The sequence below is a fragment of the Sorex araneus genome, chromosome 2 (assembly GCF_027595985.1).
Source record: "Sorex araneus isolate mSorAra2 chromosome 2, mSorAra2.pri, whole genome shotgun sequence".
Classification (NCBI taxonomy): Eukaryota; Metazoa; Chordata; class Mammalia; order Eulipotyphla; family Soricidae; genus Sorex; species Sorex araneus.
Genome location: NC_073303.1, coordinates 164,036,366 through 164,055,798, shown reverse-complemented (window position 1 = coordinate 164,055,798; position 19,433 = coordinate 164,036,366). Strand labels below are relative to the sequence as shown.

At 34.2% G+C, this 19,433-nt stretch overlaps 1 pseudogene; it reads right to left on the bottom strand.

Moving 5' to 3' along the window:
* Window positions 1–8,625: 8,625 nt before the first annotated feature.
* Window positions 8,626–19,433, bottom strand: part of LOC101538088 (eukaryotic initiation factor 4A-I-like) — a 41,518-nt pseudogene continuing 30,710 nt past the window's right edge.

Genomic DNA, 19,433 nt, shown 5'->3' with positions numbered 1-19,433 from the left:
AATATGTGCACTCTATAAAATAGTACAGGTGTATACCAATGTACACATCCAAATATGCTATATATAAAAATTAAATGTTTCAATGGTTCATGCACAATGTTACAATGTTTCATCATATTACAATGACTACTGTTCTGAGTGCTTATATAACTGAACACATATATTAATATAAAGCAGAATTTGTTTTTAGCTATAAATATATTTAACGTAATCCAGTAGAGGTGCCATTCTATTTTGAAAGAAACAAACTCCAACCTATGATTAAATAGTTTCTTTTGGTTATTGATAATGACAAATACAGTAGTTTTCAGGATTATATCTTTATATGGATATATAGATATTCTTCAGTTACATGTTTGAATCAGTACTTAAGTCAAGCTTCCTTGCATTTAATTGTATATATATATATTATATTTAACTTAGTATATAGTAAGTGTAATATATTTGGGTACATATACCATGTGAACAGCAATAATATAGTTATATCTGCATGTTGATGTAATTTATTGTTTAAGAGCTAGCATAACTGTTCAGTTCAGTTAAGTGTCCAGTTTAGGTAAGTGTTCAATCAATTCACTACTCTTCATCAGTTTGCTATATTAAATAAACCATGCATTGGAAATTATGAGGTCTTTTTAAAGTTATAAGGATGACAAAAATTAAAAGTAGACGTAGTGCAGAAACAATATGTATCCCACATCAAATAGGTTTAATAAGCTGTTAACCTTGCATTTATCATGGTGTTTTGACATTTCAGCTATCATATCGGAGTTCATTAGGAAGGTAAAAGCAGAACATCTCCTTCAATTTATCTTGTGATATAGAGTAATATGACAAATTGATATTCTGTTCCTTAATTTGTAAAGATAAAATTTATGTAAATAGAAACTATAATAAATGTTCAAGATTATTTATCACGTTAAAATCAACCTGCAGCTGTTCCACCTTAAGATTCAGTAAAGCTTTGGAGTTTGATAATAAAAGATATTTATTGGAACTTATGAGAATTATTTATTAAATTAGGCACAACTATTAATTAATGCATTTAAGGACTATCATACTGTGCCACATCCAGTATGACAAAAAAGTGAACAGATTTTATAGGAAGTTTGCTTCATACTGATGTGTTTTTCATTATTTTCCTCACCTCAAACAGGAAAATATTTGTCTCATTCAGATTAAGCAAAAGGCGATGCAGTAAAAATACCAGAGTAATATCGATGTAGTTTCAGACAAAAATTTCCAAAATTTTATTTTTATTTATCATCATATTTATATAATAGTTTTACAATATGGGTAACCCTCTGGAAGATGTGAGGATTAAACTAGAGATGGCTCTGTCTTCTCTGCTCGTCCTGACAGAATGACAGGAAGAATAACTGTGAGCAGCATGTAATTTCTTGAGCAGTTGTGTCACTTCAGGAGCTGTGTTGTGGGCCCTTAATATAGTGCAGGTCACGTGTGAGAATCTTATAATGTGCTAGGAGAAAAATCTGAGAGCATTCTGATAAAAGCAATAAACATATGGAACCTGTTCTTGGTGATCACAAAAACATTCCTGTTAGATATTAGTTAGCATTACCTTTATAAATTTTCAATGACAGAACTAGTTTGGGGCGAATAGGCTTACAGGTAATATATTTTTAACTGAAATAAAGCCACACATCTGAAAGATACATTTTTTTGGAGAGTAAATGGAACTTTAAATTTAGTGGCAAGGCAGAAAAAAGATAACTTTATTATAGGTGAAACAGAACTACTCAATAATAAATTATCCTTGTAGAAAATGATAAAAAATATAACTATTTCACTTAGCATTTTAAATTTCATCTAAAAGAAATGAATGACTAGAAACTTGAACAAGGTGCAGAATTGTTTCAACATTAGAATAAATAAAATATTTTTACAGTTGATGTTAATAATCACTAATATCAGCATTAATTTACAAGGTTAACTTTTGATGAATTTTATTTAACATGGTTAAGTACCTGAAGTCAAGATTTAAATAATTGAATTATTTAATAAATTCTAATAGTTTCAAAAGAGAATATTTGAATACTATTTATAATTTTAGCATCATGTATGAAAGCAAATATATATAACAATATTACAATATTTCCTTGTAACAGTTCTAAAACCATTCATGCATTAATGTACTTTTTTGCATAACAATGTAATTATAATAAATCACAGCTGAATATCATAATAAATGTTCAGCTTGTCTTTCTTGTATTTTCATGAAACATTTTAATTGAAATATAATATAAAACTAAAAGTCATAATCATTTTTAAACTTGTTAAAAATACTGTTGCATTGTTTAACTTATCTATAGTTAGCTTCAGCTATAAGCTATAGAAATACATCTAAACTTATGTCTAATTTTAATATGCTTTATATACACAAACATATATATATGCTAAAAAAACTTAGCTCCAATTTTGGTAGTGGCAACAGTTTAAGAGTGAACTGAAACCATCAGAGAAATTTTGAATTTTAAATAAAATCATCCATAAATTGTTTTTATTTTGATCAAATAGTCAATTGTTAATTTGAGCAACATAATCAAATGAGCAGTTTGAAAATATCCAGGATTTTTTATTATTTTTCTAAATGATGGTTCCTTATGTACAATGTTATTATTAATGGTTTCCTGTGTACATAATATCAACACCACATCCATCACCAGCATATCCACTTAACTTCTCTAATGTCTGAATATATTTTAGTTTAGAGATAATGACTGATGAATTTTGAGTTCAGTTATTTTTGGGTGGAAAGATAATGTTTATAGTTTAAAAAATATGCAAAATATAATTTTGATATGGCCAATAACTTATTTTTGTGGTGTACATGATTTTTTTACAACTTCAAGTCCCACAAAAATTAAGTATTGGGTTCATATCTGCTGTTTTTGAGAACTACAGAGTTTTTGGAATTTCTTAACTCAACATATTCTAATAATGTAAGTACGATTCTGTCCAAGTTTGAAAAGTTTAAGTCTTCAAGGTCATGTGTCACTTGTCACTTGTCATCCCATTGATCTACAATTTGCTCAAGTGGGCGCCAGTAATATCTCCATACGTCCCTGTTGCATGCTAGTGTAGTCCAATGATATCTGCTTGCTCCAGGAACAGGAAGAGCCTCAAACCGTTCATTCAGGGTTTTGACAAAGAAGTCTGACCATCTCGTAGGGGGGCGGCCACGCGATTTTTTGACGTCTGGTGGAATCCAGTCAGTAACAGCTCTAGTCCAGAGTTCTTTTTTTTTTTTTCTTTCAAAGCTCTCACTTTATTTATTTTTTTTTTAATTTTATTTTATTTTATTAAATCACCGTGTGGAAGATTACAATGCTTTCGGGCTTAGATCTCAGTTATACAATGCTGAAACAACCATCCCTTCACCAGTGCCCATATACCACCACCAAAAAAAAAAAAAAAAAAAAAAAACCACACAGTACACCTCCCATCCCGCCCCACCCCCCCCACCTTGTAACTGATAAGTTTCATTTTACATTCTGTTTACTTTGGTTACATTCAATATTTCAACACAAACCTCACTATTGTTGTTAGGAGTACCCCACTAGATTCAGATCTACTGTGAAGACATATAAGGTCGCGTGGCGCGGTTTTGAATTTCTGTACTTTAACAAGAAGTCCAGGGAGATTTCTTCCAGATATTAGATAATTGCAGGCTTGAAAACCCAATCTGTGGTCGTCTTAATATGGCGGCCACCGCGCCCTTCATCCCCGGAGAGAAAGAGGCGAGAGAGAGAGAAATACCTTTCCCCTCCCGGGCGGGCACGGGGCGAGATTTAGTTCTCAGGCTGGAGACATTCTGTGAGGAGTTGCTCACACCGAAAGAGGTTTTGCTGGGTCTGGATTCACCTCTAGTCCAGAGTTCTTATCTGAATCAAATTACGGGTCCGGCCCATCTCATTTTTGACACCTTGGCAAACGAGACAGAGTCCCTGATTCTTGACTGTCGACAGAGATCTGAACTCCAGATTCCTTCTCTCACTTGAGTGAGACGTGGTACTCCTAGCATAGTTCTTCAATTCCTCTTTGGGAGACCCCAATAGCGTTCTCATCCTGTTTTCATTGGGCCCAGGTCTCTGAGGTGTATGTTACTGCAGGAAGAATGGTGGAGTCAAAAAGATGTGCCTGGAACTGGAGTTTCTTTGTCCTCTTTTACCACTTCTTCCATGATCTTAAAGGCGTTCCACACTGCTCTCTTCCTCCTGTGCAGTTCTGGCACCAAGTCCTTCCTCATGTTGATTTCTTGACCCAGGTACACATAGCTGCTACATTCAGAGATGTTCGTTTCATTGAGAGCAAACGGAACATTAAGGACTAGTTCATTTTTCATAAACATTGTTTTAGTGAGATTCAGTTGCAGTCCGACCTTTCCACACTCATGGTCGAAGTCGGCCAGCATTTGTGCCACTTGGCTAGTGTTTGGTGTTATGAGAACGATGTCATAAGTGAAGCAGAGGTGGTGTAGTTGCTGACCGTCTATCTTCACTCCCATTCCTTCCCATTCCAGTCGTCGCATGATGTTCTCGAGGGTGGCACTGAAGAGTTTTGGCGAAATGGTATCACCTTACGGAGCCCCTTTCTTTACGTCAATGATGACTTCCTTATAGAATGGTGAGATCCTGGTGGTGAATTCATAATATAGCTCGCGGAGGATCTTGATGTACTGAGTTTGAACGCCCTGTTTGGCTAGGGCTTCAATGACCACTTCAGTGTCAACAGAATCAAAGGCCTTCTTTAAATCAATGAATGTCAGACAGAGCAGCATCTTGAACTCTCACGAAACTTCAGTGAGCTTGATCACTGTGTGGAGAGTCTTCAAGGTATTAAATATATTCCTAAAATGCTTAAAGAAAGTTTTAAAGATTTTTCAAGTCTCATAACAAAAATCAGTTTTTAAATTATAGCACTGCAGCACTGTTGTCCATTGTTCATCGATTTGCTCAAGCGGGCACCAGAAATGTCTCCATAGTGAGACTTGTTGATACCGTTTTTGACATATTGAATACACCATGGGTAGCTTGCCAGGCTCTGCCATGTGGGCAGCATACTCTCGGTAGCTTGTTGGGCTCTCCAAGAGGGACAGAAGAATTGAACTCAGGTCAGGCACGTTCAAGGCAAACGCCCTACCCACTGTGCTATCGCTCCAGTCCTTTTAAATTGTAGACCCCAATTAAAAACTAACCTTTTCTCTGTCTTTTACTTATTTTTATCCTGTTTCTTTTAGTTGGTTATTTAATTAATAATCCACTCTCCAAAAAACAACAGAACAGATTTCAGTAATCATTTCAGATTCATTATGGAATTATTTTCAGCTATAAAACTTGCTCAGCTTTTTCTGATTTATTTAATCTTCTTTTATTCCATGCATTTAGAAGAATGTATGTGCATATACATGCATTTTTTGCAAAACATTTCTTTGCAAATGTTTTCGTGGATTTGTTATCATAATAAATACATGATAATAGTCTTGTTATCATGTATTTTTTATTCTTGAATATTATTGTAGATTAAGTCACATTTTCACAATAGTGCTAATATTTAAGTCTTTATACACAAAATTACTGCACATTTTCCATTCTCATAGTACCCAAGATCCCACATCACTGTTCTTAGGTTACTTGTAGTCTACATTTTACTTTTAAACACTTACATATGTTTTGAACACTGGAGTTACAAAAATTAATAGGAAAGTTACAGATCATCAATGATTTTGGGAAAGTAATAAAAAACAAGTAGAAAAATAAATAAGTCCAATTTAGATGGTATTCTAAATATTATAAATAAAAGTGAATGGCATGAATAACAAGGGGATCCATTTTGAATATAGATACAGCAGATCTCTGTGACTAATAAGATAATGAATTAAATAAATTAGAGTATTTAATATCAGCTTTAATAACCAGATGCTGTGACTAGGAAACGAAAGAGAAAATATAAGTTTGTCTTAGAAGTTAATTAGGAATCCTATTCATAAAGCTAAATTGCAATTTTAGCATTTGATTTATGTTTTACAGGAATTTATTTATAGAATTAACAGAACTACTCAACCTTGTTATTTATTTTCCATGACTCACAGAAGAACTGAAGAAGTAGAAAGTTTTCTAACTTGTTTCCATTAATTAGAATATAAGAAGAAACAATGCTTGTGAAGGTGTTAAATAGATTAAGTTTGGTGTATTAAGTAAGCCTTTGTTTTTTTCAGCTGCGAACAAAAGAAGCCAAAAACAATTACTTAATTAGGATATAAGTCAATTTTTCTCCAAATAAAATTAAATCAAGCACTCTCTTGATGTCAACAGGTTCTAATCTGCTTTGGATTTCTTCCTTGCCTTTTTTTGTGAGTGGTTTTCCATACTCAAGTCTGCTGCCACAAGGAAGAAATAAAGCCATTCATTGTGGATTTGGCCTTAATGTTTGTATTCTAAAGAAGAAACATAAGACATAATGACATTTTACATAATAATTGAACCCTAGTATTTAAATAAATGTTCTTTAAAACAGAGAAAATGACTCCTGTTACATTATATTGACCAGAATATAATCTCAAGATAAGTTATACAGTCACAAAATTAGGGAATAAAACTGTCCAGCAAGATATGCTGTGGTCACTAATTAAATCATGGTTATGCTAAAAGGCTATTCTCTGAACATGATTTATGGTTTCTAATCATGCCTGTTACTGATATTGTAAATAGTTATTATCATGGGGTATTTTAATTTAGTATTTTAACAGGATAGATGTTAAAACTATTTGTTTTAGTGCATATGAAAACCATAGTTTCCATTTAAATCTTTAATATAGGGTACAGATATAGTATAGGAGATTTCACACTTGCCTTTCATGTGACTCAGGTTTTAATTCCCAACACCATCTATGGTCCCCTAAGAGCTATCTAGGGTCACTCCTGAACATAAAATCATGGATAGCCCCAGAACATGCAGGGGGGTACAGCTCATAATATTTCTTATATCAAAACTTTTGTGTTTTATGTTGTTAGAGAACTCTATTCAAAGTAATGTCTTTTCAGCTATGTGAAGAGCTGAAATGGGAGCCAAGTGGTGTGGGAACAATTAGATTGACTACATTTACAATATGCATATTAAACTTTACATTATATCTCCAGCCCCTAGCATTCTTATTTTTAAACTCTTCTACTGACCTGGTGAAATAAGTGCTTCCCAACTTTTTAATCTATTGTTTCAAAAGTAACATATCTGAAAAACAGTTCAAGATTCAAAATTTTCTAGAATGTTGCATAGACTGTTTTATAATTAGAAATCTGACAGGCTGCTTCTGCTTAAATTTATTTGCACACTAGCTAAGCAGTTAATCATTTTTCTTACATTTATTTTCTTTAGGCTTGCTTTCATATTTCTAATTCTTAAGAAAAACACTTTAAAATTAAAAAATATCATAAAGACCTCGACTTTATTTTTGTAGATTTATGCTTGTCCTTTGTTTATGTTCCTCTTAAGCACAGGGAAGGAAGTTTATATGTGTGAATGTGTGTTTTACATGTGATTTTATTAACATAAACATTATCTTTTTTGACTCAAGTTGCCAAGTGATAATTTTAGAAGCAGAACATAAAATGCTTATATTGAAGTATACATATTTCATTACATAACATTGAGAATCTGTTGCCAGATTATATTCAGAAATTAATTTGAACAAACATTTAATAATAATATATTTGCATTTCAATCAGTCTTGAATAACAGTTTAATTGAAAGTAGTGAAAGAGGGGCTGGAGAGATGGTAGCACAATAAGTAGGGCATTACACGCAATTGACCTGGGTTCAATCCCTGGTAAACCAGGAGTGATCCCTGGGTAACACTGAATATGGCCCCAAACCAAAACAAAACAAATAATAAATAAAAGTAGTGAAATATGTTAACTTCACTCATTTTTACATTTATCAGCAGGCTTATTTTACACAAATGGCCTTGTACTAAGTGAGGTTCACCATGATAGTATAAATATAAATCATCAGCAGATTTATCTAAAATGTATTTCAATAAATTAGAAGCTAATAAAATTCTCTATGATGGTTTTCTAGGTGAAACTAAAATATTAGAAAGATAATTCATCTAATTTTCAGTTTCCAAGTTATTTTATTCTGAATTTTTTGTTTCCTAAATCAATAAATGTGACACAAAACAATGTAAAAATGGCTACTATGTGCTCACCACTGTTCTCCCTATACCTGGAGACAATCCTCCGGATCATCTAATGCAGGGGTGTTCTCCCTTCAGATTTGGTTCAGCAAATGAGGTTGAGTAGCATTAATAGAACCTATTGTTCATTTTAGCTGGATAGGGGAGTCTCTGGGAGTTTAGAGGTTGACTAGGTTAGGGACATATATTAGTATTTTTGGAGGAGACAACATTGTCACAAGAACCTACCCCAAAATGCAAGTTTCTAAAAAGTTCATGGTTCCTTTTGTAGCCTCAAAAAGTAACATTTATTTAAAGGGAAAATAAAATGACAAGATATCCATCCCTTGGCTCCCTTCCTTCCCCCTCCTGCTCTTCTCAAGCACTCAAGCACAGAGCCCTGTCCAGGGCTAGGTAGCAGGTCAATCCTCTCAGATGAGGTCCACAGCACTGAGAGGCATCTCCTCAATGGAGGAATTGTAGAAGCTCTCGAAATCTTGAGATTTCTTGTCGTCAATCACTATGTTGATAACCACACCCTTACACCCAAAATGTCCACCATGACCAATTCGGTGAATACAGTTTTCCTTATGTGTGGGAGGACTGTTGTTGATGACTAAAGAAACCTGCTGTACATGGATTCCTTTAGCCAACAGGTGAGTAATAATCAATACTCTACTGAAACCAAAGCAGAATTCCCTCATGATTGCATCTCGGACCTTTGGGTCCATATCTCCAGGTGTAGCAGACATGGTGAAATCTCAGGTATGCATCTTCACAGTGAACCAATTGATTTTTCTTAGTGTGTTGAAGATGACTACTTGGGTGATGGTCAAGGTTTTGTATTAGTCGCACAGTGTGTGTCTAGCTTCCACTCCTCTCATTGCACATCGATGTCAAATTGGCAGATAATTCTCCAAAATCAACTCTTTCTTCTTGACAACAATTTGAATAATGTCCCTCATGAACTTCTTGGTCACCTCAAGAACATCAGAAGACTTTGTGGTGGACAGCAAAACCACCTGGGTGTTATTTGGAGTTTTTTGAAATGTATTATGAATCGGGTCCTTAAATCCTTGACTCAACATTTCATCAGTTTCATCCAATACAAACTTCTTTATATATTTTGGATACAGGTATTTCTGGTTAATTATGCCAAACAAATGGCCTTGCGGAACCCACAATGATATGGGTGAGCTTTCATCTGCAGCTTCTGTGCCTTAGCACGCACACTGACATCCCCTATGCAGGCATAGCAGGAGGCAAGGCACACATGTAATCTCCTACTGTCATGACCACCTTTTGTATCTGCTGAGCTAGCTCTCTAGTGGGTGCCAGCACCAAGTCTTGGGTGCCTTTCAGATAGAGTTCAACTTGCTACAGAATTGATATGGTAAAAGCTGTCATTTTGCCAATCTCAGATTGGGTTTGAGCGATCATATCATACGAGGAAGAATGGCTCAATGCTGGGTGGCAGATTTCTTAAATCGCTCTATGCCTTGAAAGCTGGTCTGACATTCTGGGGGAAAAGACAGCTGGGATAGAGAAGGAACCAATAAGTAAACGATGGTTGGAGGGCTCACGCAGGATGGGAGATGCGTGCTGAATGTAGACTATGGACCAAATATGATGGCCGCTTAGTACCTGTATTGTAAACCATAGTACCCAAAAGGAGAGAGAAAGAGAAAATGTGCCTGCCACAGAAGCATGGGGTGGGAAGGGGTAGGGGTTGTGGAAGGGATACTGGGATCATTGGTGGTGGAGAATGGGCACTGGTGAAGGGATGGGTACTCGAACATTGTATGACTGAAACATAATCACAGTTTGTAAATCTGTAACTATATCTCAGTGATTTATTTAAAAAAAACTGAAAAACATACAAACCAACCATATGTGTAGATGCCATTGGAAGGGATCATGAGAGATTTATGTCATCAAAACTATCAGCAATTTCATTCCATCATTCTTATAACGCCAAACATTAGCCAAGCGGCACAAATGCTGGCCGACTTCGACTGTGAGTGTGGACAGGTCGGACTGCAGCTGAATCACAACAAGATGATGCTCATGAAAAATGAGCTAGTCCCTGGAGCTCCATTTGCTCTCCATAGAAAGAGCATCTCCAAATGTAGCAGCTATGTGTACATGGATAGAGAACTCAACATGAGGAACTACTTGGCACCAGAACTGCACAGGAGGAAGAGAGCAGCATGGAACGACTTCAAGAGTGTCGAAGAAGTTGTTAGGAGGATGAAGAAACTCCAGCTCCGGGCAGATCTTTTTGATTCCACCATTCTTAGAGATCTGGGCCCTATGCAAACAGGATGAGAACGCTATTTGGGTATCCCAAAGAGGAATTGAAAAAGCTATGCGTGGAGTATCATGTCTCACTCAAGTGAGAGAACGAATCCGGAGTTCCGACCTCCATCGATGATCAAGAATCAGGGAGACTGTCTCATTTGCCAAGACATCAAAAATCAGATGGGCTGGACATGTAATGTGATTCCGAGATGACCGCTGGACTAGACCTGTTACCGACTGGATTCCACAGGATGTCAAAAGACCGCATGGCCGCTCACCAACGAGATGGTCAGACTTCTTTGTTAAAACCCTGAATGAACAGTTTGAGGCTCTTCCTGTTCCTGGAGCGAGCAGATATCATTGATCATTGGGCTACACTAGCACGTGACAGGGACAAATGGAGACATTACTGGAGCCTGCTCAAGCAAATCAAAGATTAACAGGAAGACAAGTGATACAAGTGAAGAACACCTTCAGGCTGCATCCCATCTGATCATTGGGATTGGATAGGGAATTCTGACTCGCAGACACTATTCTTAGAAATTAGCCCACTTAGAGTCTTTTTTAGACTCTTCTAAAGGCTGGGTAAATTAAATACATGTTTGGTTGAGATAACAACCTAATGTGTTTGATTATAAACGAAGTCACAGGTGAAATTTCCAAATTAAATTTTTAGTGAAGAAACATCTTTCTATAGTTTAGTGTCATCAATTTTCCAACTCATTATATCAGGGTTAGAATAATATGTTAAAAATATGGGAATGAATTATGCAAAAGTATATGAAAGTAGGTAAATGATTAAAGTATTCTGAAGTCCATATATTTCCAAAGAGGTTGAAAAATAGAATGTTAAACTTTATCTTTGTTAATTTTTGATTGCATATTTTAAGGATACATACAATAAAAGTTTTTAGCTTATATTTTTACATAATTGAAGGAAAAATAATGGATCACTAAAATATTGTATTAAAAATATGAGTCAGAAAATAGTTATTCAATTTAAAAAAAGTAATTCAGTTGAGAAACTAAAGTAAAAAGACACTCTGATTTTTTTCTGTTCAATTGAAACTTTTTTTCAGTATGTGAAGGAGAGGATCAAGGAAAAAGATTTTTTAATTTGTACCATATGAATATATTGGTTTGAATCTAAAACTGCTTGTACAAGTAGCTGGTAAATTTTTAGGTTTGTGGGGCTGCAATGTTTCCTTCTTTCTCAACAAGCACAGATGATACTTGGAAGAGATGCTGAGCTGATGAAACTACTAGGTACATCAGTCTTCAGGATGAAGGAAGACTTCTCAGAATTGAGCTGGGCAATCTATACTGTCAGAAGCCGCAGCAACCACACTCACAGCCTATGGCACATAAATGGCTCAGCTTCACTGCTTCACTACTGATCTTGGAAGAGGAGCTAAGCAAAAGAATGATCCCAGTTCTATAGCTCTGGAGCACAGGGACACATACACAGACACAGAACATCTCCAAATTCCACAATGCTGATCTCCCAGTCGGAGCACAGCAAATTACATGGGAAACTAACCCACTAAGCTCAGTAAGTAAAACAATAACACAGAAGGTTCAATTAGCAACACACAGTTCAGTAAATCTCAATCAGTTTAACAACACCATTAGGAGATATAATAATTTTCATAAATTTTCTTTTACGAAACTATTTTTTGATAATTCCCTTTACTATTTTGATATAACAAGCAATATAAATAGTTTCATGACTGAAAAACAAAGGAAAAACAAAGAAAACAAGCAGAGACAACACCCAAAGAAATGGGATGAGGGTTGTTTCAGTAACCTTTACAACTTTACTGAGACTTTACAAGGGAAGTATTTAAATTGATGAATTAAAAGTATATATATATATATATACATATATATTGAGCAAGACAACAGTAAGGGATTATAAGACACAGAGTATTCTATGCAAACAGAAATCATAAATCATGGGAATAAACATTAACAGGTATTTGTCTATGAAAAATATGATAGTTTTTACATTTACCCAAAGACGTTCATTAGTTTTGAGACATCTATTTTATATAATATCTTCCACAGTTGTCTATGGTCATCATTACATGTGGCCCATCAAAATATCTATCCTTAAAAATTTTAAATGAGTTATTTTTTCCCTTGATGATGCATCTCCTTTGTCAAATGTAAAAATGATATTCAATAATTAACCTAGGTGCTCACATGTGGCCCCTAATCACCACAGCCACATCTTTTTACTGTTTCTTCAGATTTTCTCACAATGAATATCAACTTTTAAAGCAAATTCCAGATACATCCACTTATGCAAAAATAAGAAATACTTCTGATTTTCTTAGATACACACTTCAATCAATTATATCTGAGCAATTTACCTTATGTTTTAGGCTTACAATATACTGGAACTTTTTCAATAAAATTTATAATAATATTGAGACTTGAGCAATATGAAAAGTAATAATTTAATAGGTGCTTAACGATGTACTACATACCACATTCACCCTCTCAAAGAAAATGATATGAAAATAGAAAATGACTTTGTGCAGTGTATAAAGCATGCTGATTTTTTTTTAATTCTTTTATTGATTCACCATGTGGAAAGTTACAAAGCTTTCAGGTTAAAGTCTCAGTTATACAATGCTCAAACACCCATCCCTTCACCAGTGCACATATTCCACCACCAAGAATCACGATATACCTCCCCCCTTCCCCCCAACTCCCCAGCCCCCCACCCCGCATGTGTAACTGGTAAATTTCACTTTACTTTCACTTTACTTTGATTACATTCAATATTTAAACAAAAAATTCACTATTAATGATTTGGATTTTCTCCCCCCTAAAATCGATCTGCTGAAAAGAAAGCGTTTGGTAATTTGTTTTCCATTGCTGACAATGAAGAGATATGAGGTCAGGAGGCCGCACCAGCAGCAGCATAGTTTTGGATTTCTGTATTTTGGTATTTTAGTAACTAAGTCCAGAGAAATGTCTGCCAGGAATCGCAACATTGTAAGCTTGTACCTCTCAGCTACTTTATATTCCACATATGAGTGCAATCTTTCTATGTCTGTCTCTTTCTTTCTGACTCATTTCACTCAGCATGATACTTTCCATGTTGATCCACTTATATGCAAATTTCATGACTTCATGTTTTCTGACAGCTACGTAGTATTCCATTGTGTAAATATACCAGAGTTTCTTTAGCCAATCATCTGTTTTCGGGCACTCTGGTTTTTTCCATATTGTGGCTATAGTAAACAGAGCAGCAATGAACATGGAAATGCAGATGTCATCTCTACTATACCTTTTTGCCTCTCCGGGATATATTCCCAGGAGTGGTGTTGCTGGGTCAAATGGGAGCTCAATTTCTAACTTTTTGAGAATTGTCCATATTGTTTTCCAAAAGGGCTGAACCAGTCGGCATTCCCACCAGCAGTGAAGGAGAGTCCCTTTCTCCCCACATCCACGCCAACACCGGTTGCTTTTGTTCTTTGGGATGTGGGCCAGTCTCTGTGGTGTGAGATGATATCTCATTGTTTTTTTGATCTGCATCTCCCTGATAATTAGTGATGTTGAACATTTTCTCATGTGCCTCTCAGCCATTCGGATTTCTTCTTTGGGGAAGGTTCTGTTCATTTCATCAGCCCATTTTTTTGATCGGGTTGGCAGTTTTCTTCTTGTGGAGTTCAACCAGTGCATTGTATATCCTTGTTATCAACCCTTTATCGGATGGGTACTGCATAAATATCCTTTCCCATTCTGTAGACTCTCTTTGTATTTTGGTCACTGTTTCTTTTGAGTTGCAGAAGCTTCTTAGTTTGAGATAGTCCCATTTATTTATCTTTGTTTTCACTTGCTTGGCCAGTGGCGTGTCAGCTTTGAAGATACCTTTGGCTTCAATGTCGTGGAGGGTTTTGCCGACCTTATCTTCAATGTACCTTAGGGATTCTGGTCTGATGTTGAGGTCTTTAATCCATTTTGATCTGATTTTTGTACATGGTGATAGATGGAGGTCTAAGCCCATTATTTTGCATGTAGCCGTCCAGTTTTGCCAGCACAATTTGTTAAACATGCTTTCTTTGCTCCACTTCACATTTCTTGCTCCCTTATCAAAGATTAGATGATCATATATTTGGGGGTGTATGTCAGAGTATTCAACCCTATTCCATTGGTCTGCAGCTCTGCCTTTGTTCCAATACCATAAAGCATGCTGATTTAGATCACAGATTGTGACACAGATCACATGGAATTTATTAAGAGAAAATGTTTTTAAATATACACAAGTATACATTTAGTAAATGTTATAGTAATATTAATGATTATTTCCACAAGCATATATAAGTAGAATAAAGGTAGAATTTAGAAAATTTAGCCTATGTTTAAGTGTTTTGTTTATTTATTTTGGAGGGCCATACCTGGTGATGCTCAGGAACTACTTCTGGCTTTACATTCAGTAATTATTCCTGGTAGTGCTCGGGGAACCATATGGAATGCCAAGGATATATCTAGTAGCGTGGAAGGCAAATGTCTTACCCATTGTGCTATTTTTCCAGTCCTGGTTTAGGTATTTTTAAAATCATCCTCTGTTATTATTTGTAAATAACAATTTAAATGTAGCGAAAACATATTTGATGCTTTGGCCAGTCAGTAAATTAATCAAAAGCTATGTAAAATGCACCATTTGTACACAAGATGAAACACTCTATGAAATAGAAAATTTGATAATAGCAAATAACTCATTTTGTACATACAGGTGTTAAAAACATTCTTATATTAAATATACATTTAAGAACCAGAGTGATTTACGTCAGGTAGTTTGCTTGCCTTGCAGACAGCCTACCCAGGTTTGAGTCCTGCATACTTTCCCACGGGCATTGTTAGGTGAGGTAACGGAGTAAGAGCAAGTCATGATGACTTCTGGGTATGGCTAAAAAATGTAAATATCTGCATGTACATATATGTTTGTATACTTCCTGAATAAAAATATATAGTGGTCTCATAAGAAACTTTCAGAGAACTTGAATTCTGTTTTAATTAAACTTTATTCTAACAACTTATGCTCTATTTGTTTGTTTATTTGGGTCTATGCCTGGAAGTTTTAAAAGGCCATATTTTAGTTTAATGACAAACAAGAAATACTTTGTATATCTTTTTCTTCATCTTTAAATGAGTTCATGTAACCTGAAAAGTCATGTGAGGAAAGAATGGTTTGATGCATAAGGTACTTTCAGATTGACCAATTTTTCAAGAACAATATTGGGATATTGATATAGCACTGGCTTTTTTATTTTCTCATATACTGCATGTTAACATAAAGTTTTTTTTTCTCATAGAGCTATTATTTCAGTTTCCTGAATATCCCTAATAAATTTCACGATCACCAGTGCCTTAGTAAATTGTAGTGGAGAGTCAATATCCAGAATATAAAAGGTGCCATTGTGTACTGAAAGAGTTAAGATGTCTTCTCAATTGAGTTACTTACTCTGAGAGTGACTTATGGGGTCTATTAACTTCAACGAGATTACAAATGAACAAAAGGAATTGACCTGCCTTGTTTGAAATATACCCTAATCTGTTCTATTCAAGTGGGAAGCATGAAATAGATTTGTATGTAATTTATAGATCCCAAATTATCTGCAGTTAATCAATAGTTATTGAGCACCTACTATGTGAAACACATGAGGTAGTCACATTGGAGAATAAAACTACATAAAACACACTGTCACTCTTCCACATGATTTATAAAGTTAAGTTTATTTTTTTTCAATAGTGTCTTCAAGTTTATATTCTAGAAAGGAGTGAGAAAACATTCATTCCAAGAGGAAGAGAAGAATATAGACTGTGATATAAAGCACAATAAATTACTATGGGCACAAGAATTCTTGATATATTTTAGAACCTGAAAAGGTTAATTTATATTGTAGTTATGCTATATATATGTATTTATATATAATTACTTAGTTATAAGTTTTTCCATAATACACTCAAACTATATACAATTCGCTAACATATAGAACATATATAAATAATTTAATGACATTGTATTTTCTCCCAAACTATAGAATAGTAAATACACATTAAGTAAATTTGCAATTTTTTAATATACATTAAATTTTAGTGCAAGTCTCAAGGCTTCCCACTCAGATAATTCCAATACATTGAAGAGTATGTAGCATTTAATGTAGCAGTTTTGTCTAATCTGATCTATAACACTATATTTTTCTATAATAAAGAATCTCCAAATAAACTTTTTTCAGTGTAAAAGCAATTTTAGCTTTAATTATTCCTTACATTTTATTATGTTAAATACATTCTGAATTTAACATTTTCTAAACTTAGAGATCTTATGCTTTCTAGATATTACCAATCTTGTGCACTATAAACCATACTCTTAATATCAAGCTAATAATGTCCATCGATGATTCAAAATGCAAAAGTGGTTAATTTGAAAAAATGTTTCATTTTGAAGTTTAAACATTAGCAAGATCAATAGTATCACATTATAATTATTTTAAAGATTGATGAAAATATTAATAAAAATTGATTATTGAAACTAAGGAAATTATGATGTTTAAAGATAGAGATATAAGCCAAATGTTGCTAAGATTGAATCTTTTAATATTCACCTTTTTTGCAGTGTCTTTTTAATTAGCATTTTTAAGATACCTATAAAATTTTCCCAGTCTTTCAAATGTGGTGATGTTAGTATGTTCTGTAACTGCAACACTTAGCTGCTCCCATACTTCATCTTCTGTATGATTGACCACGTATTACTCTGAAATTGGACACCCAAAGCATTACTTTGGACAGATTAGTATCATCGCTCATTTACCTTTATACTTTTTAAATAAGTGTTAATGGTTTGTCTTCAGTAACATGCTAATCACAGGACTTTTAAGTCACTATCTAGCATAAACACTAGGTTTCTGTCATTTGTGTACTATCTACATAAAAATCATTGTTTTAACATTTTATATAACATTAGTTTCTAGACATTGATATTACAAAGACTAGTCTTCCTCTTTAATTTCCAAATATCTTAGTTAGCAGTAGATTTTAGGATGTGAAAGGAGAGTTAATATGGTGAGTACAGTACTTGCCTTACACACAGTAGACCCAAGTTTGATCTCTGGCACCTCATATGGATACCAACCCTACCAGGAATAAGACTTAAAAAAGAACCAAAACCAGACTTTGAACACCACTAGGCATAGCCCCCAAAGGATATAATAAAATAAACCATAGGAAATAATTAGAAATATATGCAAGATTGACCCTTTGGTACATATTAGCTTAATCTAGATGAACAATCAAAGAATTTGTTTAGATTAGGCAACTGATCAAGAAATGTCAATTGCATAATATTAAATATATGAATTATTAATGCATACATCAATTTACTAATTTATAACAAAATATTATGAATACAAATCCGTAAAATAAGTTTCATAAATATTTTTAATATTTTCATTAAATGTAGTTTGATAATGATAATAGTTCACAAAAGTAGCATAATTTTCAGATAATGTCAAAGTGGGGAATTGATGATTGGGGAGATATAATTAGAGACCTGCATTTTTCTCATAATCATTGTGCTTGCATTTCACTTAGATTGGCTATTGAGCACAGAATTTGCTGTTTTGCCTTAGTGTATTAAAAAAATAGGAAGCTAATTTATGAAGTATAATGCAGGGCATAAAATCTATTACTTTAGTGTACACCTTCTTGAGTGAAATATTGAAGGAATGTGGATTAGCTCTGGTATTTATATAAATATTTCATAGATTTGAGATGTTCTCGTTATTAAATATTGAATTGAATGTGCATGATTCTTTGTAAACTGTCCAGTCATTTTGACAACCCATTGTACTCAGGAAATAAGTGTTGCAATGAAAAATTTAGAAAAGATTCATATACATCTTATAAGTTTTATTATGATTTTCAGAAATATCTTCACTATTAGGGCTGGAGTGATAGCACAGCGGGTAGAGCATTTGCCTTGCACGTGGCCGACCCAGGTTTGATTCCCAGCATCCCATATGGTCCCCTGAGCACTGTCAGGGGTAATTCCTGAGTGCAGAGCCAGGAGCGACCCCTGAGCATCGCTGGGTGTGACCCAAAAAAGCAAAAAATAAATAAATAAATAAATAAATATCTTCACTATTAAGTTTATTAATTTTAGGATGATTCTGTTTTGATTTCCATATTGGACTTTAAAAATTACTTTTCGGGGCTGAATAAATAGTACAGAGGTTTGAGCCCCTGACGTACACAGATGACCCAAGTTCTATCCTTGATATTCCATATGGTCCCTCATGCCTGTCAGAAGTGATCTTTGAGCACAGCAAAATGTGGCCCCCAACTATACAAAAAAAAATATTACTTTTTTGTGGTCATCATTAAATATTTTTCTTTGTGTTTATTACTGTAATTTTCTCAAATAATTAGCCTCATATAATGATTATTGCAGCCATTTTAATTAATATTTTTACAGATATTTAGGATTACTGCTGTGCTATCACTCCAGCCCAAGTAACTATTATTTATCTTAAATCATACTTTGCTTATTTTCATTGGCATATTTTGTGTTTTTCATGGGATGGCTTTATTTTCAGGATTAATTTTTTTCATCGTCATTTATTCTCAAAAGATTTTTTTGTTCTATATGGCATGGTTAAGTTCTTATTTAGCATTAATTTCATATCATCTCTTCTACCTTTCACTTGGGAGTGAGTACTATTCACTGTGCTATTCAAATAATAAATATTTACTTCTATGGTAAAAATTTAAACTCTTCTTTCACTTCATCTTTGTTAATACCAACCTTTCAAACTCTATCATTCTGATTATCCAGTATTATCTAAAAATACCCCTTCAAGAAAGCAGAACATCTCCCAAATCCCCATACCCATGCTTACCAGAGATAGCCAAGTTCCACTTT